At 50.0% G+C, this 26,637-nt stretch overlaps 1 protein-coding gene across 2 annotated transcripts in view; it reads right to left on the reverse strand.

Moving 5' to 3' along the window:
- Nucleotides 1–18,348, reverse strand: part of CTBP2 (C-terminal binding protein 2) — a 109,725-nt gene extending 91,377 nt beyond the window's left edge. Inside the window, exon 1 of one of the 2 annotated variants that reach the window (XM_011234056.3) lies at nucleotides 18,202–18,348. The gene's annotated coding sequence lies outside the window, so the exon portion shown is untranslated. The remainder of the gene's footprint in view (nucleotides 1–18,201) is intronic. The other variant, XM_011234057.3, reaches the window with a different exon arrangement.
- Between the last annotated feature and the right edge of the window lie 8,289 nt (nucleotides 18,349–26,637).

Raw genomic sequence — 26,637 nt, forward strand, 5'->3', positions numbered from 1 at the left:
CTGCACAGAGTCCTAGGTCCCCCTGACATACAGCAGGCACTTCATAAATGCCTTGACAAGAGAAGAAACCACGACCTGCAGGCTGGCTGCTCAGGGGAACCCCATACCAGGTGAGATCGAATCGAGGGAGAATTATCCTGGCCTCTCGGTCCACTTTTCACTAGCTGCCCCCCCCCCACAAATCAGCCCCCCGTGAACACTTCCGGCTAGGCTCTACTTCAGCACTTGCTCTACTGGGGGACACCTGGGGGCACGGCAGCCTCGTTAATGAACTCATCCTGGGGGGCAGCTCCCATGCAACAGGCCTTGCTACAGACAACATCTGCTGGTGTGGGCAGGGGGAGGGGAGAGCGGCAGGAACACACAGAACACAATCTTCCCTTAAAAACAGAAATTTATCAAAGGCATGTATTGGAGGGATAGGATATGGATGAATGATCTATTAGGGCAGCTAAATGCAAGGAATATGTACCATGAACTGAATGACAGGCTTAAAGCATTACAATCCATGTTTGTGATTACAAACATGGAGCAGATGAGGACTGATACTGGTGGTGACAAAAGCCAGGCAGATGTGAATAACAACAGATGCAACCAACATACGTAGGAAGTTGGGTCTCCAGGTGCTGGTTTACCCAATTTGCAAGCACTAACTCACTGCGTCCTTAAGGAGCCTACAAAATAGGAGCGCTATCCCTGTTTTTAAGGAGAAAACAGGCACAGAGAGGATCAGCCATTTCCCCAAGGCCACACAGCTACCGAATGGCCCCCGGACGCTAGCATACACTGTCCCGCCACGAAAGATAATTTAAAAAGGGGTGGAGGTGGGGCCAACCTACAAAAACCTAAAACCTAGCAGGTACGCAGACCCCGCCAGCAAAATCTTACATCTGCACACATGACCTAAGACAAAAGGCAATACTGGATTAGAGATCTGTCTTATCAAAGGGGGCTACAAGCACGGCAGGATTCTTTTTTGGTCAGCCAACACAAATCCTCTGTATGTTCACACGTGCTTGCATATTCTAAGAAATACAAGGAGAAAGAACATGGACAGCACCCTGAGAGTCTGGGAGGTAGGACAGTCGGTTCTGCCTTTATAAATCTTGCATTGGACTTCCCCCTCTTCCCCAGGCATATGATCCTTCTGGAAACAGAAGACCAGCACTTTTTTCCCTATTTAAAAACAAACAAACAAAAAACCGAAACCATATATTCATTACAGAACACTGGAATGGAGCATGGGGAAAAGAAAAAAAAAAAAAGTCACCCAAATTACCAATTAAAGATAACCACTATGAAATATTCATCAGATTTCCCATGAGTATTTTCTATGGTTTTAATTTGTAAATGTACATTCAATATTAAATCTTTCCACTCCGAGACAAGCCTTCTATTTATGTTATTTCAAACTGTGAAGGCATCATTTTTAAAGGAATGAGCTATTTTCCCCACTGTTGCTCGAGGTATCTTTTATGCCATTAAATAACGCCATGATAAAATATCTTGAGGGAGTAAAGCTTTTTTTGGCACCAGGTGGGGAAGGGAGATTACTAGGTCAAAGGGCATGTGTGCTATTTTGGAAGGGCCGACGCTGGCTTCCATGTCTGAAGATTCTGACAACCTCTGACACTATCTTATTAACCTTCCTCCCATGGAGAGAGAGAGAGAGAGAGAGAGAGAGAGAGAGAGAGAGAGAGAGAGACACACACACACACGGCAGTCTCCATCTACAGGGATCGGTTCTAAAGTAGAGTCAGGCCCCTGGACAGCCCGGAGTGGAGCGGAGGTGGTGATCTCTCCAGTGGCAGGTGCCCAGCCTCTGGATAAGCACAGTGGAACAGACTGCCGCTTTTCCTACCAGTACTGGATGCAAGCGGTGGCCTGCGTTTGAGCCAGGCCACGTAAAAAAAAAAAACCCACCTTTACATGAGAGTGCCCTCGGTGAGATGCTCATGCCAGGGGCATTGGTGGCAGCCCCAGGATCACAGTCCACCTTCCGGAGAGACAGGTGGCCGTTTAAAGGCAGCACACAGCCCAGCCCGGCCGGCCTGACCACGGGGCCATGCAGGAATGGTACCCAGGGTAGGTGACCCCGCCACTCCTGGGCCTGAGTATCTCAGTGGCTCTGCGCCTGGCTTTCCCTCAGCCCCACCTGCAGGTGGACGGCCTGCTGGGACCAGAGCCACCCCCTTGCCTGCCTTCTCAGAAAGCACCTGTGTACTTCTAATTGGGTTCAAAGCACCCTAGGGTTTTGGAAAGACGGGTCTTCGCTTCACTGCACCTGTCCTGTGATCTGGGGCGTGGGGACAGCGCACCCACAGGAAGCCTGGGGCCCACAAGGAAAACACAAGCTAGGCTCAGAATCACTGTGCTCCCCAGACAGGCGTGAGCCCGCCCCACCCCTCCTCACCCCGCCTGCCACACCCCCTCCGAGGGCCTGTCAGTCCCCCTCCCGTATATGGGCCAACCACTTCAGGAGGTCCTATTTTAGGCAGATTTTCCACATTAGAAAGCAAATTGGTTAAAATCATTGTGAGATACACCTCCCACTCATGACACTTTGTTTAATTCGAAGTCAAATAGCAAAGCAGGAGAGTGGGCTGTTCAGCACATTTATAGATTTATAAATGGCCTTCCTGACCGGCACCCAGGCTGCCCTGCCCCCTCCCTTCCTCCAGCCACAGCTGAGTAGGAATTCACTGACCTAACAGTACCAGACAGATAATTCCTTGCCCGGGGGGAAAGACTGGCAAAGCCCATGGCATCTGCCATTTCCAATCTATGTTTTGAGATGGTGAACAGGGGCTTGTGCCAGGAAGCTGGGGGAGGGGGAGGAGGAAACAAGACGAGACGAGGCACCCCTCCCTCTCCATGAAAACTTTACAGTACGCCTACAGCCGGCATGGAGGCACAGCTTTGCATCGCAAAGTCCGGGCCTCTGATTCAACTAAATCATCTCGAAGCCTGCACTGGAGAAAATAATTGAATTAAAGAGTTGCCGTAACTCATTCAAGTGAGAGAGCAGCCATCCAGTGGGAAGCCGAGACAGTGCTGTTAAACCCGCCGTCTTCTTAAGATAGCGAGAGACAGAGAGAAAAGGCCATATAATGTGGTTCAAAGGACAGATGGGACTTTCCTAATTGTTCCCAGATTCCTAGCAGCAGGGGTGGTAACTAAATGGTTTCAATTAAAAGTTAAAGAAACAGGGAAAAGCAGGCGGTAAGTTATGCCTCGTGCCGATAAGACTCAGTTGGCGGAGACCGAGAGGGCTGCTTTGTCCTGATTTCAGACGGCCCAGCCTCAATGGCACATGAGCAGTGACGCCATCCCAACATGCCACCCTGACAAGGTGACAAATAAATCTGTCAGATGCACAGTCCTGCACACCCGTGTGAGTCCAACAGAGCCGAGCGTGAGGCAGGAGCCCCACTCTCCGTGCCAGGCCCCTTTGGTCGCCGAAGCCGCCACCTGCACGCCAGGCCCTACCTCTCCGGATGGGACGGGAGGGGTCGAGCGTGTGCAGGCACAGGTGCGAGGCGTGGGGCATGCGTTTGCGAGAAGGCAGCACACTCGCTGCGGGCAGGGCGGCAAGGGAAGTTCAGTGCCGCTCCAGGCTGAGTCCACGAGGCTCGAGCACAACACGATGACACGCATGGAGTAAACATCCACCCAGGGGACACTGTCTACCCCAGGCACATTCCGTGACATTGGGACACACTGTTGGTGGTCACATGGGGGCAGGGAGGGTGGGTGGACATTGGCCAGGGGTACTGAGAAAGACCCTACAATGCACAGGACAGTCTCACAGAGAGGAATGGCCTGGTCTAAAGCACCAACGGGGACAGGCTGAGACACTCCCTTAAGGGAATCCTGAATTGAAGCACCTGAAATTCAAAGGAATAAGAAAGCTAAGAAATAACCTGGGGTCAAGTACACACAAGTTAATCTGTCACCTACCATGGGACAGAAGAGACTTCATGGCTGTGAAAGGGACAGTTGGAGGCAAAACAATGGAGTCAACTAAGTGCATCAAGTGAGCAGAGCAGATGAACATGAGTGAGCACCCCCCCCCCCGCTGCCCCCCAAGGAGGAGCTCGGTAAGCATGGTGTTCGTGGCCAGGAGACAATCTGACCCAGTCCGGCCCACAGCCCAGTGCAGCTGACACAGGCGCTGAGGCTCCCGGAGATCATCTGGTGACCTGAGGAGGGGAGCAGCCTGGGTGGGCGTTTGCGGAGGGGGCGGTCTGCGCACACTCGGTCCGCATTACATTTCCCAGCCGTGCCACCCACGGCTCTGTACCAGCCGCACACCCACCAACGGATTTCAGAGTGAGTACCAAACTGCTCTGTGTAAGAAGGTCCCTAACTGACAAAGGCAAAGGGAGGGATGGAGGGTCCCAGAAAGCGAAGTTCAATGGGTAAGACCCTAAAACCAGCAACCAGCATCCACCAGTCCCATGTCGCAACTCTCAAGACGCAGTCTTGTCCAGGCCCAATGGTCACTAACCAGGTGGGGGGGAGCAGGAATCCTTGCACCCCCCTGGAAATTACAAGTCAGTCTTGTCAAGTCCTCACGGTGTCTCTTCCTGGAAGCCCTTTGAACAGCACGCCCAGAGGTGAACGGAACAGAGAAAGGAGGTGGGAGTCACTTCTTTCCTCCCCCTTGTAAATATTTGTGACTTTGTTCTTTGTCCCCATTGTAAAAACAAAAACCCCACACCATGGTTATCATAACAACAAATCCGGAAATAAGTAAGAACATTTGAATATTCCTTAATCACACAGCACCACTATTAATTAACTTTTCATCACTATAGTTAATATTTCCTGCTCATTTTTTTTTTTCTGAGAGTAGGTTAAAGAAGAAAAGACAGTGAACCCAGACCTGAATCTGCTCTATTGGGGGGGGGGGCGCGGGGAGCCCAGAGTTATGAAGAGCGGAAAAGCAAATGCAAACGCAAAATAAAATAATACAGTAATGATGATAAAAATTTCCTGTGTGATTGGAGACCAAAGCCTCAGGAATCCAATAGTGACTGATCAATACTGTTTACTTCCCAACTCAGAAGCAGGGACAACAGATCCCACGCCCAAACCCATAAGCCAAATAAAGAGCAAAGAAAAAAAAATTATTAGCCAATAGATTAAGGCATGTGGTTGTTTACAGAGCACAATGTCGAGAAGCCCCTCTACTCGGTCAAGTCATCAGGCAGAGTTCTGCCTGACAAATCCTCTCATTGGAGACAATCATATACATTAAGGTTTAAAAAAAGAAAGGAAGCTAACCCAGGTAAATACAAAAGTCTATGTAGCATGAAATATCTCCAAGAGACTTGTTTGGTGAAATTAACTAGTGGTTTAAAAGGGGGGAAAGCCTGATATACAAGAGTGCCCCAATTTCTTCAGAGAAATTAACATTTCAATCCTGTTTTTATCTAGAAGTCACTAAACTGTGCAACATGAATTATAGGAACTACAGCAGCGAATTAACTCTATTCATCAACTAAGTCCAAACACTTTAGAGTGCATCTGTAATGAAAAAATAGCTCTACATTTCTGCCTCTTCTCATTAAAGTAAACCAGTTTTCTCTCTCTCAGTATATAAAACTGTCTTCTCTTCATATAATTTATATTACCATAAGCCAGCTCACATTCTAAACTATTACACGCCTCCAATTAATTTTTGCAGCTTTTGCCTGAAAATTTAATGAGATAGTAGTGTGTGAACCTGCTGACTCCAGATTATGTGTCCCCAATATTAATGTCGGCATGATAAAATAATCTGCTCCATACTTGATGAGAACGTCCCCCCCTTGCCCCCGTGGTAAAGGTAACGTGTAAACCAGGGCTACTCGTTTTCCTCTTTTAAATCCAATTACAAAATTTACTAGTCTCGAATTAAAATGTCCCCACTCATCAACCTGGGGAAAGGAGAAGGCAGCAGCGCCGTGTAATTATCCCCCAGCTCCATTTCTATAAACATTTCAGCCAACGGTGAAGACGGATGGCTGTTTGTCTAAGACCTTGGCTCTCTACCATGGAGGCTAAAAAGAGGCTGCAGTTGTCAAAGCCGATCCCAAGAGGCAGCGAGGGCAGGCACCCAGATGAGGACGGGGGTCCAAGGAATCCCTCACCCAGTCCAGCTGCAGGCACCCCTGGGGCAAGCATGCCACAAGTGGGGTCCAAACCCCTGCGTGTGCCCGTGCGCCGATATACGTGCACCTGAGTGTTCAAGTTCAGCCAGAGGCGGATTAAGTCGGACGTGCGGACAATTCAAGGACGGACTCAACGGCAGGTCCTTTGTAGGGATTAAGGGTCCAGGTGCAAACAAAAAGGAAAAGAGGCCAAAAAACGACGGCGCAGTGGCAGCAGTCAATAACCACCATCCAAAGGGGTCTTAAATTGCACCGAGACGGTCTCAGCCATCGTCACTGAACGGAGGGGAAGACACGTTCAGCTCTGGGAACCGGCCACGGAAGCTTGGGCAGATTGCTCCAAAAGCAAAGCCTGATCCTTACCTACACTAGTAAGGGTGCTTCCACACACCATCAGTGGTGGCTGAGAATTAGCAGTGACAGGAGAATACACAGCACTGAGCAGAGCGCCTGGATAGGGCTGGCCCTTAACACATCATTTAGTTGGAATCTTTGTGTTTAACAGCCCGTAGGAAAGCCGGGGAAGTGAGTAGGGCAGGAGAAGGGGCTAGAAGAGCCTCCCATTCAGCTTCTCCCCTGACTTGGCCCCCACCCCAGCTGCGCCTTCCCAGTGCTGGTGAGACAGNCGGGGGGGGGGGGGGGGGTGTCTGCCCCTGCAGAACGGAGACACAGACAGACTCTGAGGTTTGAGCTGTCCCGCTGGCGCCGGTCCAGCCTGGGGGCCTCACTACTGATGCGTCCAAGGGGCTTGTCCTTGTCTGGGGCCAACCCCCCGGGTGGGCTTAGTCAGTAGGGGAACAGAACACCGAACCGCCCCGCCCCCCCCCCAAAACTCAACCAGTTCACCTGACTGTGAGCATTTAGTCAAGTGGGACACACCGTCTTAGAGATGGTTTGTTTGTACACAAACGGGGACATATAGAGATTACAAAATGGCTATCCAATCAACAGCTGATCAGGAACATCCAGTATCAAACCTTTTCATACCCAGTGTCTGAGGTGTCTGGGGCGGCAGTGATGGTGCAGAACACGCTAGGTGTGCAGATCAATCCTGGGCCCAGGTTCAAATCCCACATCTGCTCCTCCAAGTCCCAAGAGAAGTCAATTAAACCTCCACTATCCATTAAAATCCTAAGAATAAATAAGGATAGCTTCCCCCTGCAACCCTCGCAGGACCAGCCACACACACGGGACCAGATGCGGCCATGTGCTTGGGAGGGATGGGCGCGTGCAGAAGAGGAAGCCCATCGGGTGTCCTCTTCAGTTGTCATTACTCTCCAAATAGTCACTTTCAACTCTGCTTTCCGTAGCAAGGGAAAGCCGGTGACGTAAGCCATAAGCCCCGACACTTGGGCTCACTGAAGAAAAAACCTGCCCCCCCCCAACTCAACCTCCTCCAGGCAGCATGGGAAGGTACAACTTCTCACTCTCCAACACGGAAAGCCGGGACTTTCTGGCTCCGCAAACGACCAACAGGTTTATATTAAAAAAATGGGCCCTTGAGTTACCAAAACCACTGCCCAAGCTCAAGGTCACTTGCCCTGAACTGATCACTCCAGCCAGTCTGGTCTAGGCTGGATGTGGGTTATGGGGGCCTGAGACTGGGGCTGGCCATCCTGGATTCTTCCCAGAACCAGTGCCAGGGCACTCTGGCCAGAGACACCCTCAAAACAGGATTTTACAGGGGCTCAGGCCTAGTTCCAAGGCACCAAGAACCGCCCCCCACACCACCACCAAATTCCACACCGCCAAGGCCCTGGGGAAGACACAGAATGTCTCAGCAAGGTCACATACAGACTGTGAAAACCTTCTCCTATGTTGAGGAACGGAAGCTATTAACTGCGTTACTGGCAAGCACAGATGTTGTCTATATCTAAAAATTCCCAAATAGATCAATTAGCATATTATAAAGAATTTACTTTCATTTTCCCTTGGCAGATCGTAAAAGCCCAAACACAAGACTCAGTTTCAAACTGACAAGTGCATATAGCAGAAGATGCTCTATTAAATGCAGACAACAGGAAAAGTAAATGGTATTTATAATGATTAGCCACCTAATTAATTCTAAGAGTAGAATGTCAAAAGCTATAAATCCATTTCTTTGGTAACCGAAGCTCGACATCAAATAAGTCACTTCTGTGCTGAGAAGGGCAGCCCTAACATCTTCCCGACATTTGCATCCAGCAATAGGGCTGTCTCGTGGGAAGGTACCAGGGAAGGTACTCAGAATCTATGTGGAAAAGCAACAGAAATAAGTACGCGCGCGCGCGCGCACACACACACACACACACACACACACACACACACACACACACACACAAAGTAGCAGCAATAGATGCTGAAATGAAAACAGCTTCAATGCTACAAGTATTAACAGACTCCTAGGCATGTGTTCATCCCCTCCTGTGGCAATTAGCTCAGTTTAGAGGGAGAAATTCTCAGGCTCCTGCCCCTGTGAAGAAATCTGGGGGCCTTTGTGTTTCTTCAACTTGGCCAGGGAGGGTGTAGGTGGTGGAGAACTCTCAGACACACCGAAGTGTAACAACGTGATCATTCTCTGAAACTCTGTGCCTTTTCCTTACTTGTGCCTTTAGAAACTGCCTTCTGGGGGGAAAATAGGGGGAGGGAGAAATGCACAGAGTAACAGCAAGAATAATATGGAACCAAAATTGGTAATAGATGCAGAGTTGTCCTTCTTCGCATACTTCCTGAATTTTCTTCCTAGATTGCAAATCAAAATCTGCATTTAAATAGAATATTTTTAATGTAGAAAAGAGGAAGCCCTAGGGTACCAAGGTACTGCGTTCAATATCTACAGGCATAACATTGCATTTCAAATGAGATGCGGCATTTTGAAATTTACTGAATATATTACATATTCCAAATTGTCTTGTTATTACCACTATTTTTACTCAATTCTCCTATCCTAATAGGTGTGTTTCTTTTATGACCGGGACTGTTAATAAAAGTAATGTGATATTACATCATGCTATCAATTGAATCTTGAGAAAAGATTACAACGATCCAAGGATCGCATAAGCCCCTGGCTCTGATAATTCCAGCCATTATTCAGCGTGAAATTCAAACAGTCTGAATTCATTAACATTGGTTGCTACAAATCTGCATTTTCAGACTTTGCCATAAAACGCAGGAGTCCAAACCTGGTGACCTGAATCGAAGAGCCTTTCGCGGGAAGTGGCCCTGCTCACGTAATGGCCTCGCCCCACACAGCTCTGGGTGCTGGCCCTCTCCCCGGCTGGCCTCACACTTCATGTTCTGTTACACTTAACCTTCAGGCAAATCACAGAGACCTCAGGCCACTGACAGGAGAGTCCTGCTCCCAGTGAAAGACCACATTGCCAAACGGGTCTCCAAGTTGCCGGGCACATCAGGACACAGAACGTTGACTCCAACACCTCCCCTCCCTGTGGCTCAGACCAGCTCACCCTTACAAAAATAAGAGCTCAAATCCAACGTGCACGTGTGAGAAAGACTCTGGGGAACCCCACGCCCTTCATCCCTTGATGAAGAAATGTCACTGAGAGGTTGACAGGAGGGGTGTATTCCTCAATTCCAAAGCCCCAGGAGGAAACCATAACAGAGCTGTTGGGAGCAAGAAGCCTAGCATTCTAGCCACCTTTCATCTAAATGTTCACGTAACCTTGACTGCAGGTGTGTGTTCTCCCACTGTGGGCAGGTCACCAGGGCTACCCCCTAAGCCGACAGCATGGCTAGCTCACTTACAGAAGCTGCTAATAGTAAGGATAACAGCAGTCATCCCTAAGAAGCCCTTACCATGGAACCGTACCTGGCTAAGCCCTCCTCAATGAGACTTTCACTGAACACCCCAACTCTGAGATTAAGCACTACTATTCGCCCAAGGCTCCAATCTGCCCAAGGTCAACGCCATCAGGGGTGGCCCAGCTGGCGTGCACTGCAGGCATTTCCTGGCCCCGCCCTCAGGACCCTTCCCCCCACCCATCACCAGGGCCTCAGCAGGTCTTTGCCTCTGCAACTGGACTCTACCTTTCCCGTGCAGACATGCGGAAGAGTGCCAAAGCCATCGGACTGCTGGAGGGAGCGGCTGCTGGGATGCAATTCCACGCTGAAGAGCTGGGTTGCTTCCTCGCCAAGTCGAATGCTGCATCAATCTGCTCTGTTTAAACACACAGGCAGAAGGCTTTCCGGCCTTAACCAGGCCTCTGCGGTGCTGCCACTTAAGCCCGTGGGAGATCAGAGTACAAATCAATATGAGTCCTCCTTCCTAGAGGAAGTTGCAACCCTACCTCGCGGTTTAGAGGTCATCTTCTGCTGTTAATTAGGAAGTAGCAGGGAGTTTCGACTGAATTATGAAAAGCCGGGGCTCTCAAAGTTAAGGTTTTCAACAAATGTGGGGCTGGGGCTTGTCAGCTCCACATGCAGGAAATGCCAGCTTCCAAGTCTCCTAAGGCAGGCGGAGCAGGCGGCCACCACGCTGGGTCCATGAAGGAATTTGATACACAGGCCATCTGTCCTCCAGTCCCGAAGGCCCTGGGGCCACGAGGCTCTGGGAGCCGGTTGGGCCTTCTTGCTGTCCTCACAGTCCCCGCTCAGATGTGGTCACGGCAGCTGGATCCGTGAGCCCCCTTGTCCACGAGGCTACCGCAAGACACCATGAATTCAAACTCGCCACCCTACCCGCATGGAGGGGAGGCGAAGTGCGCCTTTGCCTTCCTGACTCCCGAAAGCTCAGGAACACATAGACCTCCCCATAGGCAGGTAGTGTACCATGCTGGTTTGCCTTCTGTCTGCAGAAAACACTCCCAAGCTAATGCAGAGAATCAACCCTGCCTTCCAGACAGATGCTTCCAGGATGGGCTCTCCTGCAGGGGCCCAGCCATTCCACTCCTCCCTGGCCCCACCACAGCCTGGGATCCACTCCTTCAAGAAACAGTCCTGTGGAATCTAGAACATGTGGACTCTGTACAGAAAAATGAAGGAGATGATGATAGGAGCAGTGGGCATGGTCTACCTCAGGAAGCTTGTGGTTACCACTCTAGAAGGTTCCATGTAATTAAAGCACTGCTCCTTAATCTTTATTATCCAATTTCACCTGATAGAGTCTGAAGGCGTGGCATCAGAGACTAAAATCCTGGGGAGAATCTGTGCTAACAAGCACTAAAAGGGCTCACAGCAGATCACAGGCCACCTCCTGCATTCAGGGCACCTATGTGAGGACCCAGCAAAGCCAGTCCCAGTAGATGATATTTAGAGATGCAGAGGCCAAGAGGCCAAGGGCGGCTCGATGGAGCCGAGACTTCCCAGTTCCTAGGTCCCGAAACGCGGTAGAAGCCGTGTGCTTTCAGTCTGCCCTGGTGGCCCCGACTGGAGGGACCCACCCTGAACTGCCACGCCCTTGTCCCAAGCTGCCCCAGGAAGACGGAGCAAAAGCACCAGCCATCTGAACGGCCTCACCCCGTGCCCGATGGAAACCGATAGCCCGTGTTGCCCTGCTCCAGCTGAATTTTTCAAGGAGTTGCAGGTTACACCCTGTCCAGGCCAACAAAGGTTTCCTTTGAGTTAAACAATGTATAGCTGAACCGGAAGAGGGAAGGCGACCACAGAAAAGGTGTTGGGTTACAAGGCACAGGAACCAGATCGCTTTAGCACCAAGACTCGTTTTCTGCAAATCTCCCCTATGAAAAGGCAGCACAATCAAGGCCCACTCCAAACGGATCCGATTAGGAGCCGGCATGGGGATACCAGATCCTGTCCGCCTGGAGAAAGATCGGGATTGGGGGGACTGGGGTCCTTTGTGGGAGCCACTGTTAGTGTGCATTTATGAAGAAATGGAAATCAAACACCGGGCTCAGGTGCTTGGGAACTGCTCCTCACGCATGGCTCCTGTTTTTATCCCTACACGTTAACATTTCCCCCTCGACGTTCTAGCTTTTTGCCATATATAATTAATTTTAACAGCCATCTCCAACGTACCCCACAGGCTGGTGCCGGTTCTTTTAAACAGTACACTGCTGAGAAATTGATTTGTTGGCTCCCGTGCCTAAAGAACCCACATAATGAAATATGTATAAATGTCACTGGTCGGGCTGCTTCTGAGGGTAAGTCCAGGAAGGTGCTCATTTCACCCCCCTGCACAGGAGTCCACTCATGGCGCAGATCATCATGTCTTTCTCACGTGACCCACATAAAAACCAATGAATTACACTGCATTTTCTTCTAAAACCTCCTATTTATCCTTAACTGGTACAAGTCTAGGGGAATTATCTTAATTGCTACGTGGAAAGAATGAATTGCAAATGCACTCGGTTAACCAAGAAGACTTTATTTTTAACAGCACGGGGCCAGGTGGGAGTGGCCGAGTTTGCCAAAAATAAAGGAATTGATCCATCGATCAATCAATCTATCAAGTAAATGTGTTTTGCTGGGGAACTAGCTGGGAGCCCCAGGCAAACAGGACTGGGGAAACCCTTCCGCCTGGGGACAACTGGATTCTCGACCATTTTCCAAAGCCTCACTTCAGAAAATGCTTAAATCAGGATCCAGAAACTGGATGATGAAAGACTCTGAAAATACCAGGGCTCTCTCTGTGTCACACGGGCTGTACGTGGAGTGTTTCTTCAGTGTTTGCAGCAGAGGGAGTGGAGGCTAAATTTAAAGTAATGCCAGATTACACTTGAACCTGGGGAAGTGGTGTGTGTCCCTCCATAAAAACCTTGATGGGGGCACAACAGGAATTACTTACAACCTAGACCAGGTCAAAAGTTACTGGTCTAATGCATTCTAGAAGTCATAGCAACAGTGGCAACACACAAGCCCTATGCAAAAATACTCCCATGAAAAAAAAAAAAAAACACCTTTTCCTCTCCTGTTAAACCACCCTCGGAAGCCTGATTAGAGGTCCCAACGTTTTCATATGAGAAAGTTCACTTCCTCACCCACTCACACATCAACATACATAATCCTTATTATGAAATTTACTGTAAACAAAGTATCATTTCCTTCCACCAGCAGGGCCCTAACCCTGCAGGCCATCACCTTCCTCCACTCCTCCCTATTCCCAGAACACCCACGCCTCCAGCCCTGGGGAAAGGACAAGGATCTGTGCACTGCTAATCTCCTCTGGTTGTCCCAGAATGTGGGCTGCTGTTCCCCAGTCTACTGGGGGGACCAGGGGTAGGAAAGCTTCTGTCTGGGGCTTGTCTGGACATCCGTCATGGCTGGCCTTGCAGCTTTCTCCGCGCACACATGGCCACACCGTCGGGGGCAAGCAGCCGCCCACGGTCAACCCCCACTTCACACGGACCAAGTGTGAAGGGAGGGGCAGACTCATTGCACACCTGAGAACAGGAATGTACCAGAGAGCCGTGGACCCCAGGAGTCATCACCAACTACAAAGGGGTCCTGTGATGCTGCCGCAGTAGTGTTTCGGCACAAGGGGAAGCCTGAGTGTGTACGCGGTCAGTGTCTCCAGCTCTATTCTCACACAGGACCCGCGTGCTGGCGAAGAGATCTGACCATCAGGTTCCTCACTTTAATAAAATGGGGATCTCGGAAAGGGAGGTGGGCCATGCATCCACGTTTCCCAGCATGACACATGGATGGTGTGCCCCACAGTGTCACAGTGGAGAGGCCCTGCAGGGAGCCATAGGTCCCCAGCCAGGCCCTCCAGCTGCAGCACAGTTTGGCAGGGACCCTCCCTGGCCAGGAACCCCAGGGAGTCCAGACGGGCTTGCTTGTGCTGGATGCACGGATGACAGAGTGAAAATTAAGACCCTCTGTTTCGTTCTGTGCCTCCCTGGCTGGTTGACGGGCTGTGATTAGAACCAGCAGTCTTGAGGAGTGGGAGGTGGGCAACAGTATCGACAGCAGAAAACACACCCACCACGGTGAGTTGGGAGGCTGGACCCGTGTGGCATGGACAAGAAGTGGTGCTTGTTCAAGGGGGCTTGGCGGGGTGATCTCTGCACTTCTACGCAGAAGCCGTGTAGGATTTTGAGACTCTTGGGAAGAAGGAACCCGGGTGAATCAACACCTCCCATGTGAGCTTGGATCCGAGGCTCAGGAAATAAATCCAAACAAGACCCAAGCACCCAGAGCCCAGCTGGGGGGCCCTCCTCTCCTCTCCGCAGAGCTGGCTGAAGCCCCACCGGCATCTTCCACCCCCCATCTAGCCTCCTGGCTGTTTCTCCTCTAGAGAGTTCCCCTGCAGATAGAAGGCCCTGCGAATCTTTCTCTGGTTTGCGGTTTCCGATGTTGGCAGTCTTGCCTCTGGCCAAAAAACCGAGCAGCACCACACGTCCGCCATGCAGGCCAAGAGCTCAGGAGGATGCTGGAGGCCGCGGTGCCGGGACCAACACACCCACCCCACAGTGCAGCTACTGGTTCCTAGAGTACGGCAATATTTCCCTTCTGTTTTTTTGGGAAAGAAATCGGTCTCGGCAGAAATAGGGCAGAGGCCCCAACAACCAGGCAGAGGGCCTCACGGAATCCTGCTGGCCCACTGTAGCCACACCGCAGATGGCCAGCACAGCCTGCTGCCCACGGCAGGCCTGGGCGAGGCTCTCCCCACCCACCAGGCACAGCCGTCACCGGTGCCCTGGGAACCCCCACTTGCCACCATTCCTGGGGGGCTTGTGAGGCCGACTGAGCTTGCAGATCATTACTATGATCTGTCAGAATAACACGGTGCACAAGCTTCTCTGCGTGCAAGCAGCTGGATGGGCTGCCACGTCCTTGCCAAACCACAGCCACCGCTACCCCGCCATTGTTTTACAGAATAGAGGCAGAGAGCTCGGATTTGCATTTTCACGTATTTGTAGACATTTAACAAAAATCACTTCTTCCCTACCACTTCGGTTGTGATCTCAAGGTAATGGGTTGGGGGTGGGGTGGGGGGTTGTGCTGCTGCAAGTGTTAATGCTTAGTAACAAAACAGTTCCAGAACAACAGTGACCTGTCTGAACTGACGGGGAATGAATCCTGGTTCCAGGAGACATCAGCAAACCGGAGGGTATCTGGGATTTTCATTTTAACAAGTTAACAACACNAAAACCAGAAAAAAAAGGAAAAAAAAAAAAAAAAAAAAAAAAAAAAAAAAAAAAAAAGCAAGATGTAAACTTCGTATGTCATGATTCATTCATGATAACAAAGTGAGTCTCCTTGCAGGGAGAAAACTGAAACGTTCACTTGAAATTTATTTTTAAAAGGCTGTAAACCAAAATAATGAAGTCTAGAATAACAGGCACACAGCGCTCTTGAATGAGGACGTCTTCAAAAGCACGAAGGTCAGAAAGGCGTACCAATGGTTCCAGAGAATCGGGAGTTGGCCATTCTGAGGCTGTGGCTTTTCATGAGTTTTGTGCAAAACCTACTTCCTTCTCCTCTGCCCACAATAAACAAGATTTGTCTAGACCAGAGACCTCAGCAGGTGAGTTACTGGGTTCAAATCAACACGTGGTCCTTCCTCGGGCTGCAGTGCCAGCTGTCCCTCTTACGCCACGGGACAGCCACGGTGTATCGACCACAGGCTGGGCTGCCTGGGCGGCTGCCAAAAACAGGGGTACGACCTACTGGGCACAGTGCCGAGCCACAGACACGAGCTCCAAGAGCGAACACATGCCTCTAGGGACGGGTGGGAACTCCATCCACCCTGTACTTGCAACGGTGGTCGGGGCAAAGGTAAACTCCCCAGCAGGATGCCGGGCACAGGGGGCACCAGGCCAACAGGGTTTGGTTGTGGACAGAGAGAGCATCCTCCCGGCACGATGGCCGTGCTCCAACAATGGTTGACTCCAGCGTGGTCCCGAACACCTTGAGCTCCTCCAAGGTGCTATCGAAAACTGTTTCCCCAAATTATGCCCCAAACACAGAAGTGGGAACGAGCATCTCAGGCCAGTGTCTGAGCATGCTCGGTTCTCAGGGAAAATTGTTATCAGGAGCCGTGTTGCAACCGCATTCTGATACAGATGCATTTTTGCAACATGAACGTTCTTCTGAGATCAAAACCATCGATAACAGGAACCTGCAGTGGTTCAATGATCAGGTTGAGTCAAATGAAAACGCTGTTACTCAACCATTTTTGATATATATTCTTTAAAAAAAGAAAGCCCATTTCATCTTTTACTATGAATTTCCACTTTCCTATCTTTAGAGGAAAGAGTTTTCCAACCCTGTGGTATCTATAAAATGTATCAAGAGTTACTCTCCAGTTCTGGCTATCCGACAGAGGTGTTCCCCCAGCCAGCAGGGGAGCCTCAAGCACCTTTCAGTGAAGGACCTGACACAAGGCACCACCAGCGTTTGGACAAGGAACTGGATGCCTGTGGGAGGGAGTCCACTGGATTTCCATCACCAACGCTGTGACCCCCTGAAACCATCTTTGGCCCCAGCACCCAGTACTGAAACCAACACCCCACCAACCCCAGGCCCACAAAGATTCCGTAACAATACCTCTGCCGAGGGTCCTGGATTAGACTCCAGCACACAGGGTCTTAAAGAAAAGTTTCTTTTAGAAGAAGAATGGGTGAAAGAAAAGAATTAACGTTGGCCTTGAAAGGCAAAACTGAAGGTCTATGGCTGAGAGAGGTCATCATGACTTACTAATAAAATACACCCATCTCCCCCAAAGAATGTTCAATATTTCAGTCTCTTGCCTTCCCCAGTGCTAAGATTCTTAGAATTGTTCCAAGAACATGGAGTCTCCTCTGATAAGTAATCCTCTGAACTACACACTCTGCTGTGGCCTTTGGTCGGGCAAGCCCTCCGGGCTCACTCCCTGGAGAAGCTTCCGTACTACTATACCCAATTTAATCTTAAAAAAGACAGGCAATCTTGGGGACCATCATAGCCCAACTACTGAATTCACACATAAGACGACCTCCAAATGCCAGGAAGAGGCCCAGGTCCCAGGTAAGTTTTCCATCAGGATCTCTCACTGACCCTACCCCATGGGGAGAGAGGGGGACACACAGCGAGACCCTTCCCTGGGCCACAACCCTCTGCTGGCTAGGTTCAGGCTGTGCTTGCGCTCGGCCTCCCACCCACAGGCGCTCCCAGAGGAACACTGCACTGCAGATCTCCAGCGGAGCCCAGCTCCAAGGAGGCTGGATCCAAGCCCACAGGGGCGCACCTGCCCAATCTCCAAACCCGAGGCTAGATGCTATCCAACACGTTGGGCAACACGCCCAGGGGTCTGACAGAAAGGACACTGAGAAAATTCGCTCTCACACTCTTTGTCTTGCCTTTAAATGATGCTGTTAGCTCAAGGAGAAAACATTTTTTTCCAGCAGGGTAAGCATCAATCACTTCTGAGAAGCTGCCGTTTTGAGACTTTGAGTTAAGATGCAGGTTTTGTGAAAAATGGCAAGGAGCGTGTTGTGACTACACTCTGGACCTCCAAACCCCGCTCTGGGTAAAGGATGGAACTACGTCGATCGAGGTTTTCTCAGCCACACTCCGAGGGAGTGCAGGCAAAATTGAACGCTCTCCTCCGCACACACCCACATCCCAGTCAACTCCACCAGAAAAAATCATTTCGTGCTCAAGACATCCTAGAGGTTGGTAGCTCTAAAAACGTAAGCTCATTAGAGATGAGCCTTCATCAGCAAGCTGTTTCCTTTCTAAAGACGTCCATCTACCCTTTCACTCGAGCATCTTTGGGGTGGCATGAGACTATTTCCCTAATTCATTTTTATTCTTTGTAATTAATACGTGGAGAAGTCCTAACACAGCTTCCATTCTGCCTTGAGTTTCCTAGTAGTATAATTTCCGTTGACTTATCTCTGTAGCAGCAGCGACAGCAGAAACAATCACTTTACACTGAACTATATTGCTTCAGAGTTAATTACATGTATTTTGCTTTTGATAAATGAAAATACCAGATGCAATTAATTGAAAGACAATCAATAGGACCCTGCTATTAGACATCCCAATGAAACATCCAGAGCCTGCTGGCAATCCATAGTCATCAACTAATTGAAAACGCATTCCAGAGGGGTTTTAAAAAACCTGAGCTTTTACCTGGAGATATTTTACAGTAACTCACCAGTATAAATCTGTCCACAAACTATAGTTCACACGATGGGCTGTCCGTCTTTTTAAGGGACTCCAGCTTCATTGGTTCGAAACCATTTAAGGCGATGAAAGTCTGAAAGTACAATGAATTGGGTCAGTGGAGCTGAAGCAGTGATTTTTTTTTTCTCTGTTGTTTACATCTAGCCATTCCTTAATTGCATTTTTCCAATGCCTTCGATTCTAAGCTACCAGAGGTTATTAAATGGTTTCATTAAAAATACTATTTGTCTTGCTTTAGTCACACACTGGATCAAACAGTAGAGCACCAGAACAAATGAACCCTTTCCATCTATTTTGACACAAAGCCAAGTGTGCAAGACCAGAAGGTGATATTGTGTCATCACCGTGAAAATGTCATTTACGTCTCTTTACATCTCCAAGTAGCGAGCAAAGGGACAACACAATCAATACCTTCGAGCAAAAAGTATTACCAACTGTTTGAGAAATATGGAAGTATAAAGTGCAATTCATAAACCCATGGTTTATAAGTGCTATTAACATAAATGCTGACAACTGTTAATCCACTGTAACTCTGATTAACGGTTGCAGTTGTCCATTAATAGAAGGCATTTTAACTTACTACTGAAATTGATTACTCAGTTAAGAATTCAATCCTAATGTTCAATAAAATTGCACTTTCTTGGCAAATGCAATATGAAATGAGGTGATGCATTAAACAGCACTCACATTTATTTTACTATACAAGGGACGAAGAGGAAATCTATTGTGGCGGCATCACTTAGCTGAACCACTTCCTATGCACACAGAGTCCTCAGAGGGGCAGGTGGGGAAGGTACCCCCGGGGCGGACAGAGCAGGAAAGCAAGCATCCGGGCGAGCGTGTCTAAGCGCTTTGTCGGTGACTTTCCCATGAAGAACAGACAGGATTGCAACACCACAATTGTCATGCAACCAGGCTGTCCATGTTTCAAGGTAGTATTTCTCAAGGCCCGTGAGAAAGGAGAGGTATGCGTCCCGGAAATAACTGTTGCAGCCAACCCTGACCATTCCCAGGCCCATCTTAAAATCAATCAGGATTCAAATGGTTGATTAATTTTTCAAAAAGGGGATGAAATTACGGAAACCAGCTTCCCAGCTACACTCTACTTTCCAAACCATTCCAATCTTAGGAAGCTAAAGTTTCCTAATATACTTTTCCCTCCTTTAATTTTTTTTTTTTTAAAGTAGGCTCCACACCCAGTGTGGAGTCCAATGAGGGGCCTCAATTCACGATCCTTAGATCAAGACCTGAGCCTGAGATCAAGAGTCAGACACTCAACTGACTGAAACATCCGGGTGCCTCACTTTCTCCTCCTTTAAAACAATGGGGTCATTTCTTGGGATCCAATCCTGTGGCATAACCTGCCCAATTACACAGCAAGTTGGAGAAAGGAACCACTGGACCTCCCAGGTCCATGCAGTTCCCCGTTCAAAAGAAGACCATACTTGTGTTTTCTATTCAGTGTACTGAAACACAGCATCCGGGCACGGACACCCGCCAGCTCCCACACCACAACTAGAACCGAGTCAAGGGCAGGCACGGCTCTGGAGAACTACTTAGATACAGGTGACCTCTACGGTCAGGGTTATCATATCCAAGGTCAAAAAGTAATTCCACTCCCACACCACCTTATGCCCCCAACTTTCCAATTCAAGGAGGGGTGGGGAGGAGGGGACAGACATGCCAGCCTTAATTTATTAAGCGCTGGGAAGGGGAGAAGTGCTGAGCATCTCACAACAGAATTACGTTTCATGTTTAATAACTAAGCATTTACTCTATCTAGGAACCATCCTGGAATTTTCAGGAGGCAAGAGCTTGCCTAGCAAACTCGTGTTCACCCTTCAAAACCCATCTCATAGCAATCAACTTCCTGCCCCAACTGCCAGGCTGTTAACATACCCTGACCACCTCCAAGTCTCTTCAGTTTAAATGTCTTGATCGCAACTGATTCATTTCTAGATTTCTCCAGGTGTGGAACAGAGTCGAAAATCAAATATTTAACTGCACAATGGAATCTAGCACAATGGAATCTATCTCCTTGATCTAGCACTGCTCGTCCTAGTAGGTCACAGGCTTCCTTTTTCTTTGTTTCCAGGCCTTTGCACAACAGACACTCGAATGTTTACAGATACATATATATATAAATGATGCATTTCCAAAAACACAAGGAAATTACATGTACATCTGACCCTCAGGCGACACGAGTGTGAAGTGTGCAGGTCCACTTATATGCGGATTTTTTTTGATGGAGTACAGTCCTGTAAACGAATTTTCTCTGATGATTTTCTTAACGATTTTTTTCCTAGCTTGCTTTATTTTAAGAATACAGTCTATAATGCAAATAGCATACAAAATATGTCAATCGATTGTTTAGGTTGTGATTAAGACTTCTAGTCAACCACTGGTTACTGGGAATTAAGTTTTGGGCAAGTCCAAAGTTCTATGTGGATTTCTGACTGCATGGGGGGGGGTCGGCACCCCTAAACCTCATGTTGTTCAAGGGTCGACTGTATAATAGGAAGAGGTCCCTTTTGGAAAGGAGGGAGGGAAAGAAAAGTTACTGGGAAAGTGAAACTGAGTAGAGTGCGTAAAGTTGCTTCTCATATTTAAACAAAGGTTAAAGAGAAAATATACCAACACGTTCACATTTACCTAATCTTGGTGGGCACTGAGTCTTCCTTTGAGATAATGCTTCACAGTGAAACGAATTCGACAGGGAACAGACAACTCGGCCGTTTAGAAGGCTTCACAGAGGAGGTGACAAATTCAGGAGAGCCTGTAGACCGCCCAAGCCAACTGCTTATGTAGCAGATTGAGAACGCGAAAAGGCTTGGAAGACTGCCAGGATCTTGAAAGCCAGTGCCCACTGTTACTTGAAGGTGGTAAGAAGTACTTTTAAAAACTAGAGCCACAGAAAGGCTACAAATCCACAAGCCCTCATTTCCGCAGATACCCGAGGGCAGCCCATGTGCAGGAGGGCTGCGCAGACCCACCAGGATCTAAGAACTTCCAGGAGCACGCAACAAGGCACAGAAATGACTTCGCTGATTACAATCGCCACCGCGCCTACACGAGCCACCTCAGGAGCCAGAGTGGGCTGTCCCCCCAAGTGACTCAGGCGCAGTGGGCGAATGCCAGGCAGCTCCTGTGTCCAGCCAGGGAGAAAGGCTCCTCTTTCGGGCCTGCACCATCAACCTGGGTGAAGCTATTAAACAGCACTTGGCAAACATGTTCCGCCCATATTTTGGGGTAATGAGGGGTGTGGACACGGGCATTCAGCCCACACCAGGGGAAACAGCAGCACCCAGACCCTGGCGGAATCTCGGCCAGGCCAGGTCCTGGGGCTTTCTACATACAGGAAAAAGACAATACAGGACAGTTGTCCAGAAGGATCGTCTCCTCTGGATTTCTAGTTCCTTCTCACATGAAGTCGGGCAAATGAAAGCTACTGTTAGGTATACAGTTAGTAAGACTACTTTTCTGAAATGGAAGGAGAGGAGCACCTGGGAAATCTGCGAAGGGCCAGGGCAAGGTCAGATGGGGGCCGAGAGGCACGGGTCCTGGCTCATTCTAGGAGGACCCATCCTGCCTGAACTTCGACCCTCTTTCCCAGTGGCTCCGGGGCCCTGCATGGCACCAAACGCCCTCCAGCAGTGACGAGAGGGTACACGGGCGGCCAGCCGGGGCTCTCCCACCGTCCCAGCTGTGGCAGCATCATTTAAGGAACAAAACACCCACTGACCTGCACCTGCTCTGTGTGAGTTCTCCTCATGCTATTTCTTGCATCTCAGGCTTTGACGTGCCAGCTCCCGACACCACTTGGGGACTGCCTGAACCCCACCTGGATTCTCTGCTCTGGTTCACATTTGGCTCATCTAGGCTGTAGGCCCATCCTACTGTCCTGCCACGAGCAGTGGGGGCTGCTTTACCTCCTGGTTCTAGGTGGCGCCCTTCCCCCCATCCCCACCCTTATCGTTGTCATCTCCAGGCTGACCAGTACAGCTCAGCTTGGGCGAGTCTTAGGAGAAGGGAAAGGACCTTCAAGTGACAGATGTGGATGGAGCAGGCGGCCCAGGTTTCTGGAGAGCATCAGCCTCATCTGGAACTGGCTCATGGCGTCCGCAGCCTCCTCTCGGATCCAGGGAACCCCATCGACATTTACCACTTAAACAGAAACCCTGAAAGCAGTCTGCAAAATCATCCCTTAGGTAATCGTGAATTTACTGCAATGAAGGACCACTGGGAAGGGACAAGGTGAAGAGCACAAAGCATTAGCAAGGCAGGAGAACGCCAGGCTCCGTGGGTGAGGGTGACCAGCCCACTCCCTAGAATTCTGCCCTGTCGGAGACGAAGACTGCACCTGCTTCAGAGGGGATAGGGCCCTTGCAAAGAGAGAAGGAAGCCCGGCCCAGGGCCTGCAGACATCAAGTACTCTGAAAATGTGAGTCGTCATCTGATTCGGCACTCGGCTCCAGGACAAAGTCATCATTAGCGTCTTCTAAAAACCAAACACACCTGCCCACATCACGAGATAATGGTTCCTATTTGGCACAAGAATGCAATACTCCTAACTGGGTCATTAAGACCAACATGCCCCCATCCCGCCTGCCCCTCACCTCACTGAGTCCTATGGCAAGGCTGTGCTCAGCAAAGAAACAAGACACCAGGTGATGAAGCACCCAGAACCCCAGCCTCCCCTCTTGTCAATGTTCCCTTGGCACAGACGCCGCCAACTGGTGCTCTCAGGACGGCGCCCACCGTTAGGACATTGACAACAGAGCCGTGCTAACATGACAGGTCATGCCAACATGACTCTGGGAACTGCCCACCTCTCCACAGCTGCGAGGCCCCACCCGTGGCACCCTGCTGCCCCTCTGTGCTTCACGGCAGGGCAGCCCAGCCCACCAAGGCTGACTTGCCCATGGGGCTGCTGAAAGAGGGGCCCACAGAAAGAGAAGTCAAGCCAAAGCTCCAGAGAAGGCCCACCCCACCTCTCAAGGGCCTTGGATGGGGTCACCAGGGAGCCCACTGTGACCTGAAGGTCCGCGGGTCCACCCCCAGGCAAGACCTGTTGCACTCTATTCTCCCTTCCTGCTGTAGACCTAGGCCCCTGTCACTGTTGGGGGGGGGGGCATCAGTCTGAGAGGGCAGTGACCCTTAGTGATGGGACTACAAGAAGGACATGAGGGCACGGAAAGGGGGTGCCAGGGGCTTTCCCTGATATCCACAGCGGGTCCTCTTAACCGTCTCAAGTTCAAAGGCAACAGACAAGGAAAAGCCTCAGGCAGATGTGGAACCTGAAAGTTCATGGAAAAACCAAATGCCCGCCTCATAAAAAGGACCTGCCCATGTCACAAGTCCGCCCGGCCAGGTGGACGGACACATTCCCACAGAGGCCACATGCAACAGCACCAGGAGAGCATTTCACAGGACGCCCGAGCACCCTGGGCCCCTGTTCCAGAACGACAAGGGCAGGACACTTGGTTCTCTGTGTCCATACCCTGTCCTCCTTACTAGCCCCCGCTTCACACCCTGGTCACCTCGGCTGGTCTCTCACTGGGAGGGTGAGACCGTCCACCGCCAGTTGTGACCCTCACTCTTCAGGGTCCCTCTGGGGATGTGTGGGGCAAAGCAAAGTACCCCGCAGGACTAGTGAGATGGCACCAGGGCTCCCCCAGCAGACCGGGCAGAGAAGCAAGGTGGGGGCAGGAAGGGCCGGCAGGGGGTGGCGGTGGTGGCAGTGCAGCCTTCTGCCTCGCAGCACGCTGGGCCAGGGTGGGATCTGCCCTGCACTCTGGATGCCAGGCCAACAGTGCCACACATAAGCCCCAGTGGCCCAGGATGGCGCCCCCACCCCTCTGCCTGCCCAGACTTAATTGTTAACTCACCCCAGAAAGGCCCAGCCCAGCTGGCATGGTGCAGTACAGAATTCTGCTTTAGCTGCTATGTGGGGGAAAAAGCAAGGAAAGGACAACGTCCACCGGAGAGCAAAACGTTCCCTACACGTCGGACAGGAAAGAGTGAACACGGTAGGGTCTGAGGTGCCGTCAGCCCAGAGCAGCCAGGTTATTCCTCCCCAGGACTCAATTCCACTTACTATTGCCTAATAATAAGTAAACCATATTAATTAGCTTTGAAACAATTAGCCTTTATTCAGGGGAAGAAAAAACCAAACCCAACAACCCTGCAAGCTAATTCTTTCCAGGTCCCTATACAGCCCACGCTGCCATCGAGACACTTCAGGTCAAATCAACACTTCGTTACAATCCCCCGACGTCCAAGAGCTTCAACTCCGGTAAGAAACATGCCCTCCAGGCAGAAACTTTACATACACAGCCTTTGCGGCGAATGTTTATGGAAATTTTGTAATATTAAATATGTTCAGCTGGTTTTAAGTTTGAAGAACGTCAAGGCCCAACAGCCAAGATTTCAGAACTCTTGTCTTCAACCAGAAGGGCGGCCATGGAAAACTGTAAGGGGAGTCTTGGAACTCTGCCATTTTTTTAAGGAAAACAAAATAGGATATTTTCTCAGTGTTGTCTCAGATGTAGTCAATTAATTTGTCCCTTTCTCTGCTGTTTTCAGCTTTTATATTCTGTGCCCCATAGAGCCTGCAAATTTGAGACAGGCTAGGTGACCAGGAGAGCGTAGCCCTGTGGCCTGCGATAGGTGCTGCAGAAATGCTCCGCCCTGAGCAGCTGTGCCACTGGGGAAATAAACGAGGACACGAGGATGCCAGGTTGGGGGGCAGGGGCGGTTCGGAGACAACTGTAATGACCATGGAAAGCCAACTGATAAATGGGGGCTGCTGATCAGGCCGGGCACAGGCCAAGGTTTTCAGGGGGGAAATTAGTAGATCCATAAGCATCACCCCCCCCCCACACACACACACAATGACGTCACTTTGTGAATTCAAGCTGCGTTCCCACACCCCAAACTGCCCAGCTGGCCAGGGAGGGAAGGCAGCCAGCCTGAGCCGTCTGACCCTCGGCTCATAGAAGCCTGTGTGAAAAGTCAGACAGGCCATGAAGCTGCCTTGTTAACTCTGAAAAGACCAGAGGAGTGGAATCCCTGCCAGGGGGCCAGGACCCCCTTCCAATCAGTCTGGCTCCCAAGGAAGCCCGGCCATGGAGGCCTCTACTGAATGTACCAGGAACCCGTTTCCAGCAAGGGAGGAATGCGGATAATCCCACACTGCAAGTCAGAGACACCTGTAGGTGGCTTCTCACGGTTCCAAGCAGTAACTGAAGAGGAAACCTAGAGGCTGAGGCACATACCCCTCTGTGTGGGGGGCCTGGAACCCTCCAGGAGTGCAGAGACGGGCTCCCTGAGGACGGAGCCCAGCTGGTGGAACCACTAACCCACCAGGGCATCTGGAAAGCAGGCCCTGGCCTGGGTCTTCTCCCTGGTAGAGTGGCAGGCTCCAAAGAGGAAGAGGTGGCATCTGAGCTCCTTTCCTCCAGGCACCCCATCTAAACCCCCAAGTGACAAAGGGCACAGGGTCCGATGGGAAGTGGAGGGCTCTCCTGATGCTTGGTACCACGGCAACACCAAACCTACAGGCTGACAGCCTTTAAAATAAAATCCACTGATGAGCAAGCAGAATGTTGAAGCAACGACGAGAAAGACAGCCCCACACTGGTGGGAAAGGAGGGCTCCTCTTCTAAAAAGTTAGATTTCATCCTTCACCCCATTCTACCCCTCGGCAGGGATCAGAGGAGGGACCGGCATTTACATAAAAATAAGAAACCATCTAAGATGCCCCCCAATAGCAAGATAACTACCTTTCCCGATAAACTGCTATATCCCTATATTTCCTGTACCTATGTATCATGATGACAGCTGTATCAACAGATTATGTAGTTTAAAAAAAATGAAAAAATACTTAACATAGGAAAAAATACTTATAGGCTAAGTGGAAAAAATATGAAATACATAGAATAATCCAATTGTAATTTAAAAGTATTCTTTAAATGGTTTTCATTTTTTTGGTATACACTTACACATAAGAGACAAATTACATTCAAAGTGTTATTTCTCTACGCTAAGTTTAAAGGTGATTTTTAAAACCTAAGTCTTTCAGATCATGAAAATCATTTAATTTTCTGCATACTCTCCTATATTCTCCATTTCCTACAGAAATCGGAAAATGCACAGGGAAGATGCTGTGGGCTCTTCTGTCAGGAGGGAGGGAGCCGAAGCCGGGAATGAGAGTCGCCTGCTCATGGCAGCAACTACCTAGGTGGGTTTTAAAGCAGGTAAGGTATCTCCCACATCCTCCTGCAAGTTCAGTCTCTAACAGGGTGTCCCTCCTGGGGATGCTGAGGCCTAAGTCTGAATTCCAGTGGCCAAGCAACCTGGGAGAATCCATGGTGGGGGGGGGCACACAGTGGGGGGTCCCTGGGCT

The sequence above is a fragment of the Ailuropoda melanoleuca genome, chromosome 6 (genome assembly GCF_002007445.2).
Source record: "Ailuropoda melanoleuca isolate Jingjing chromosome 6, ASM200744v2, whole genome shotgun sequence".
NCBI lineage: Eukaryota > Metazoa > Chordata > Mammalia > Carnivora > Ursidae > Ailuropoda > Ailuropoda melanoleuca.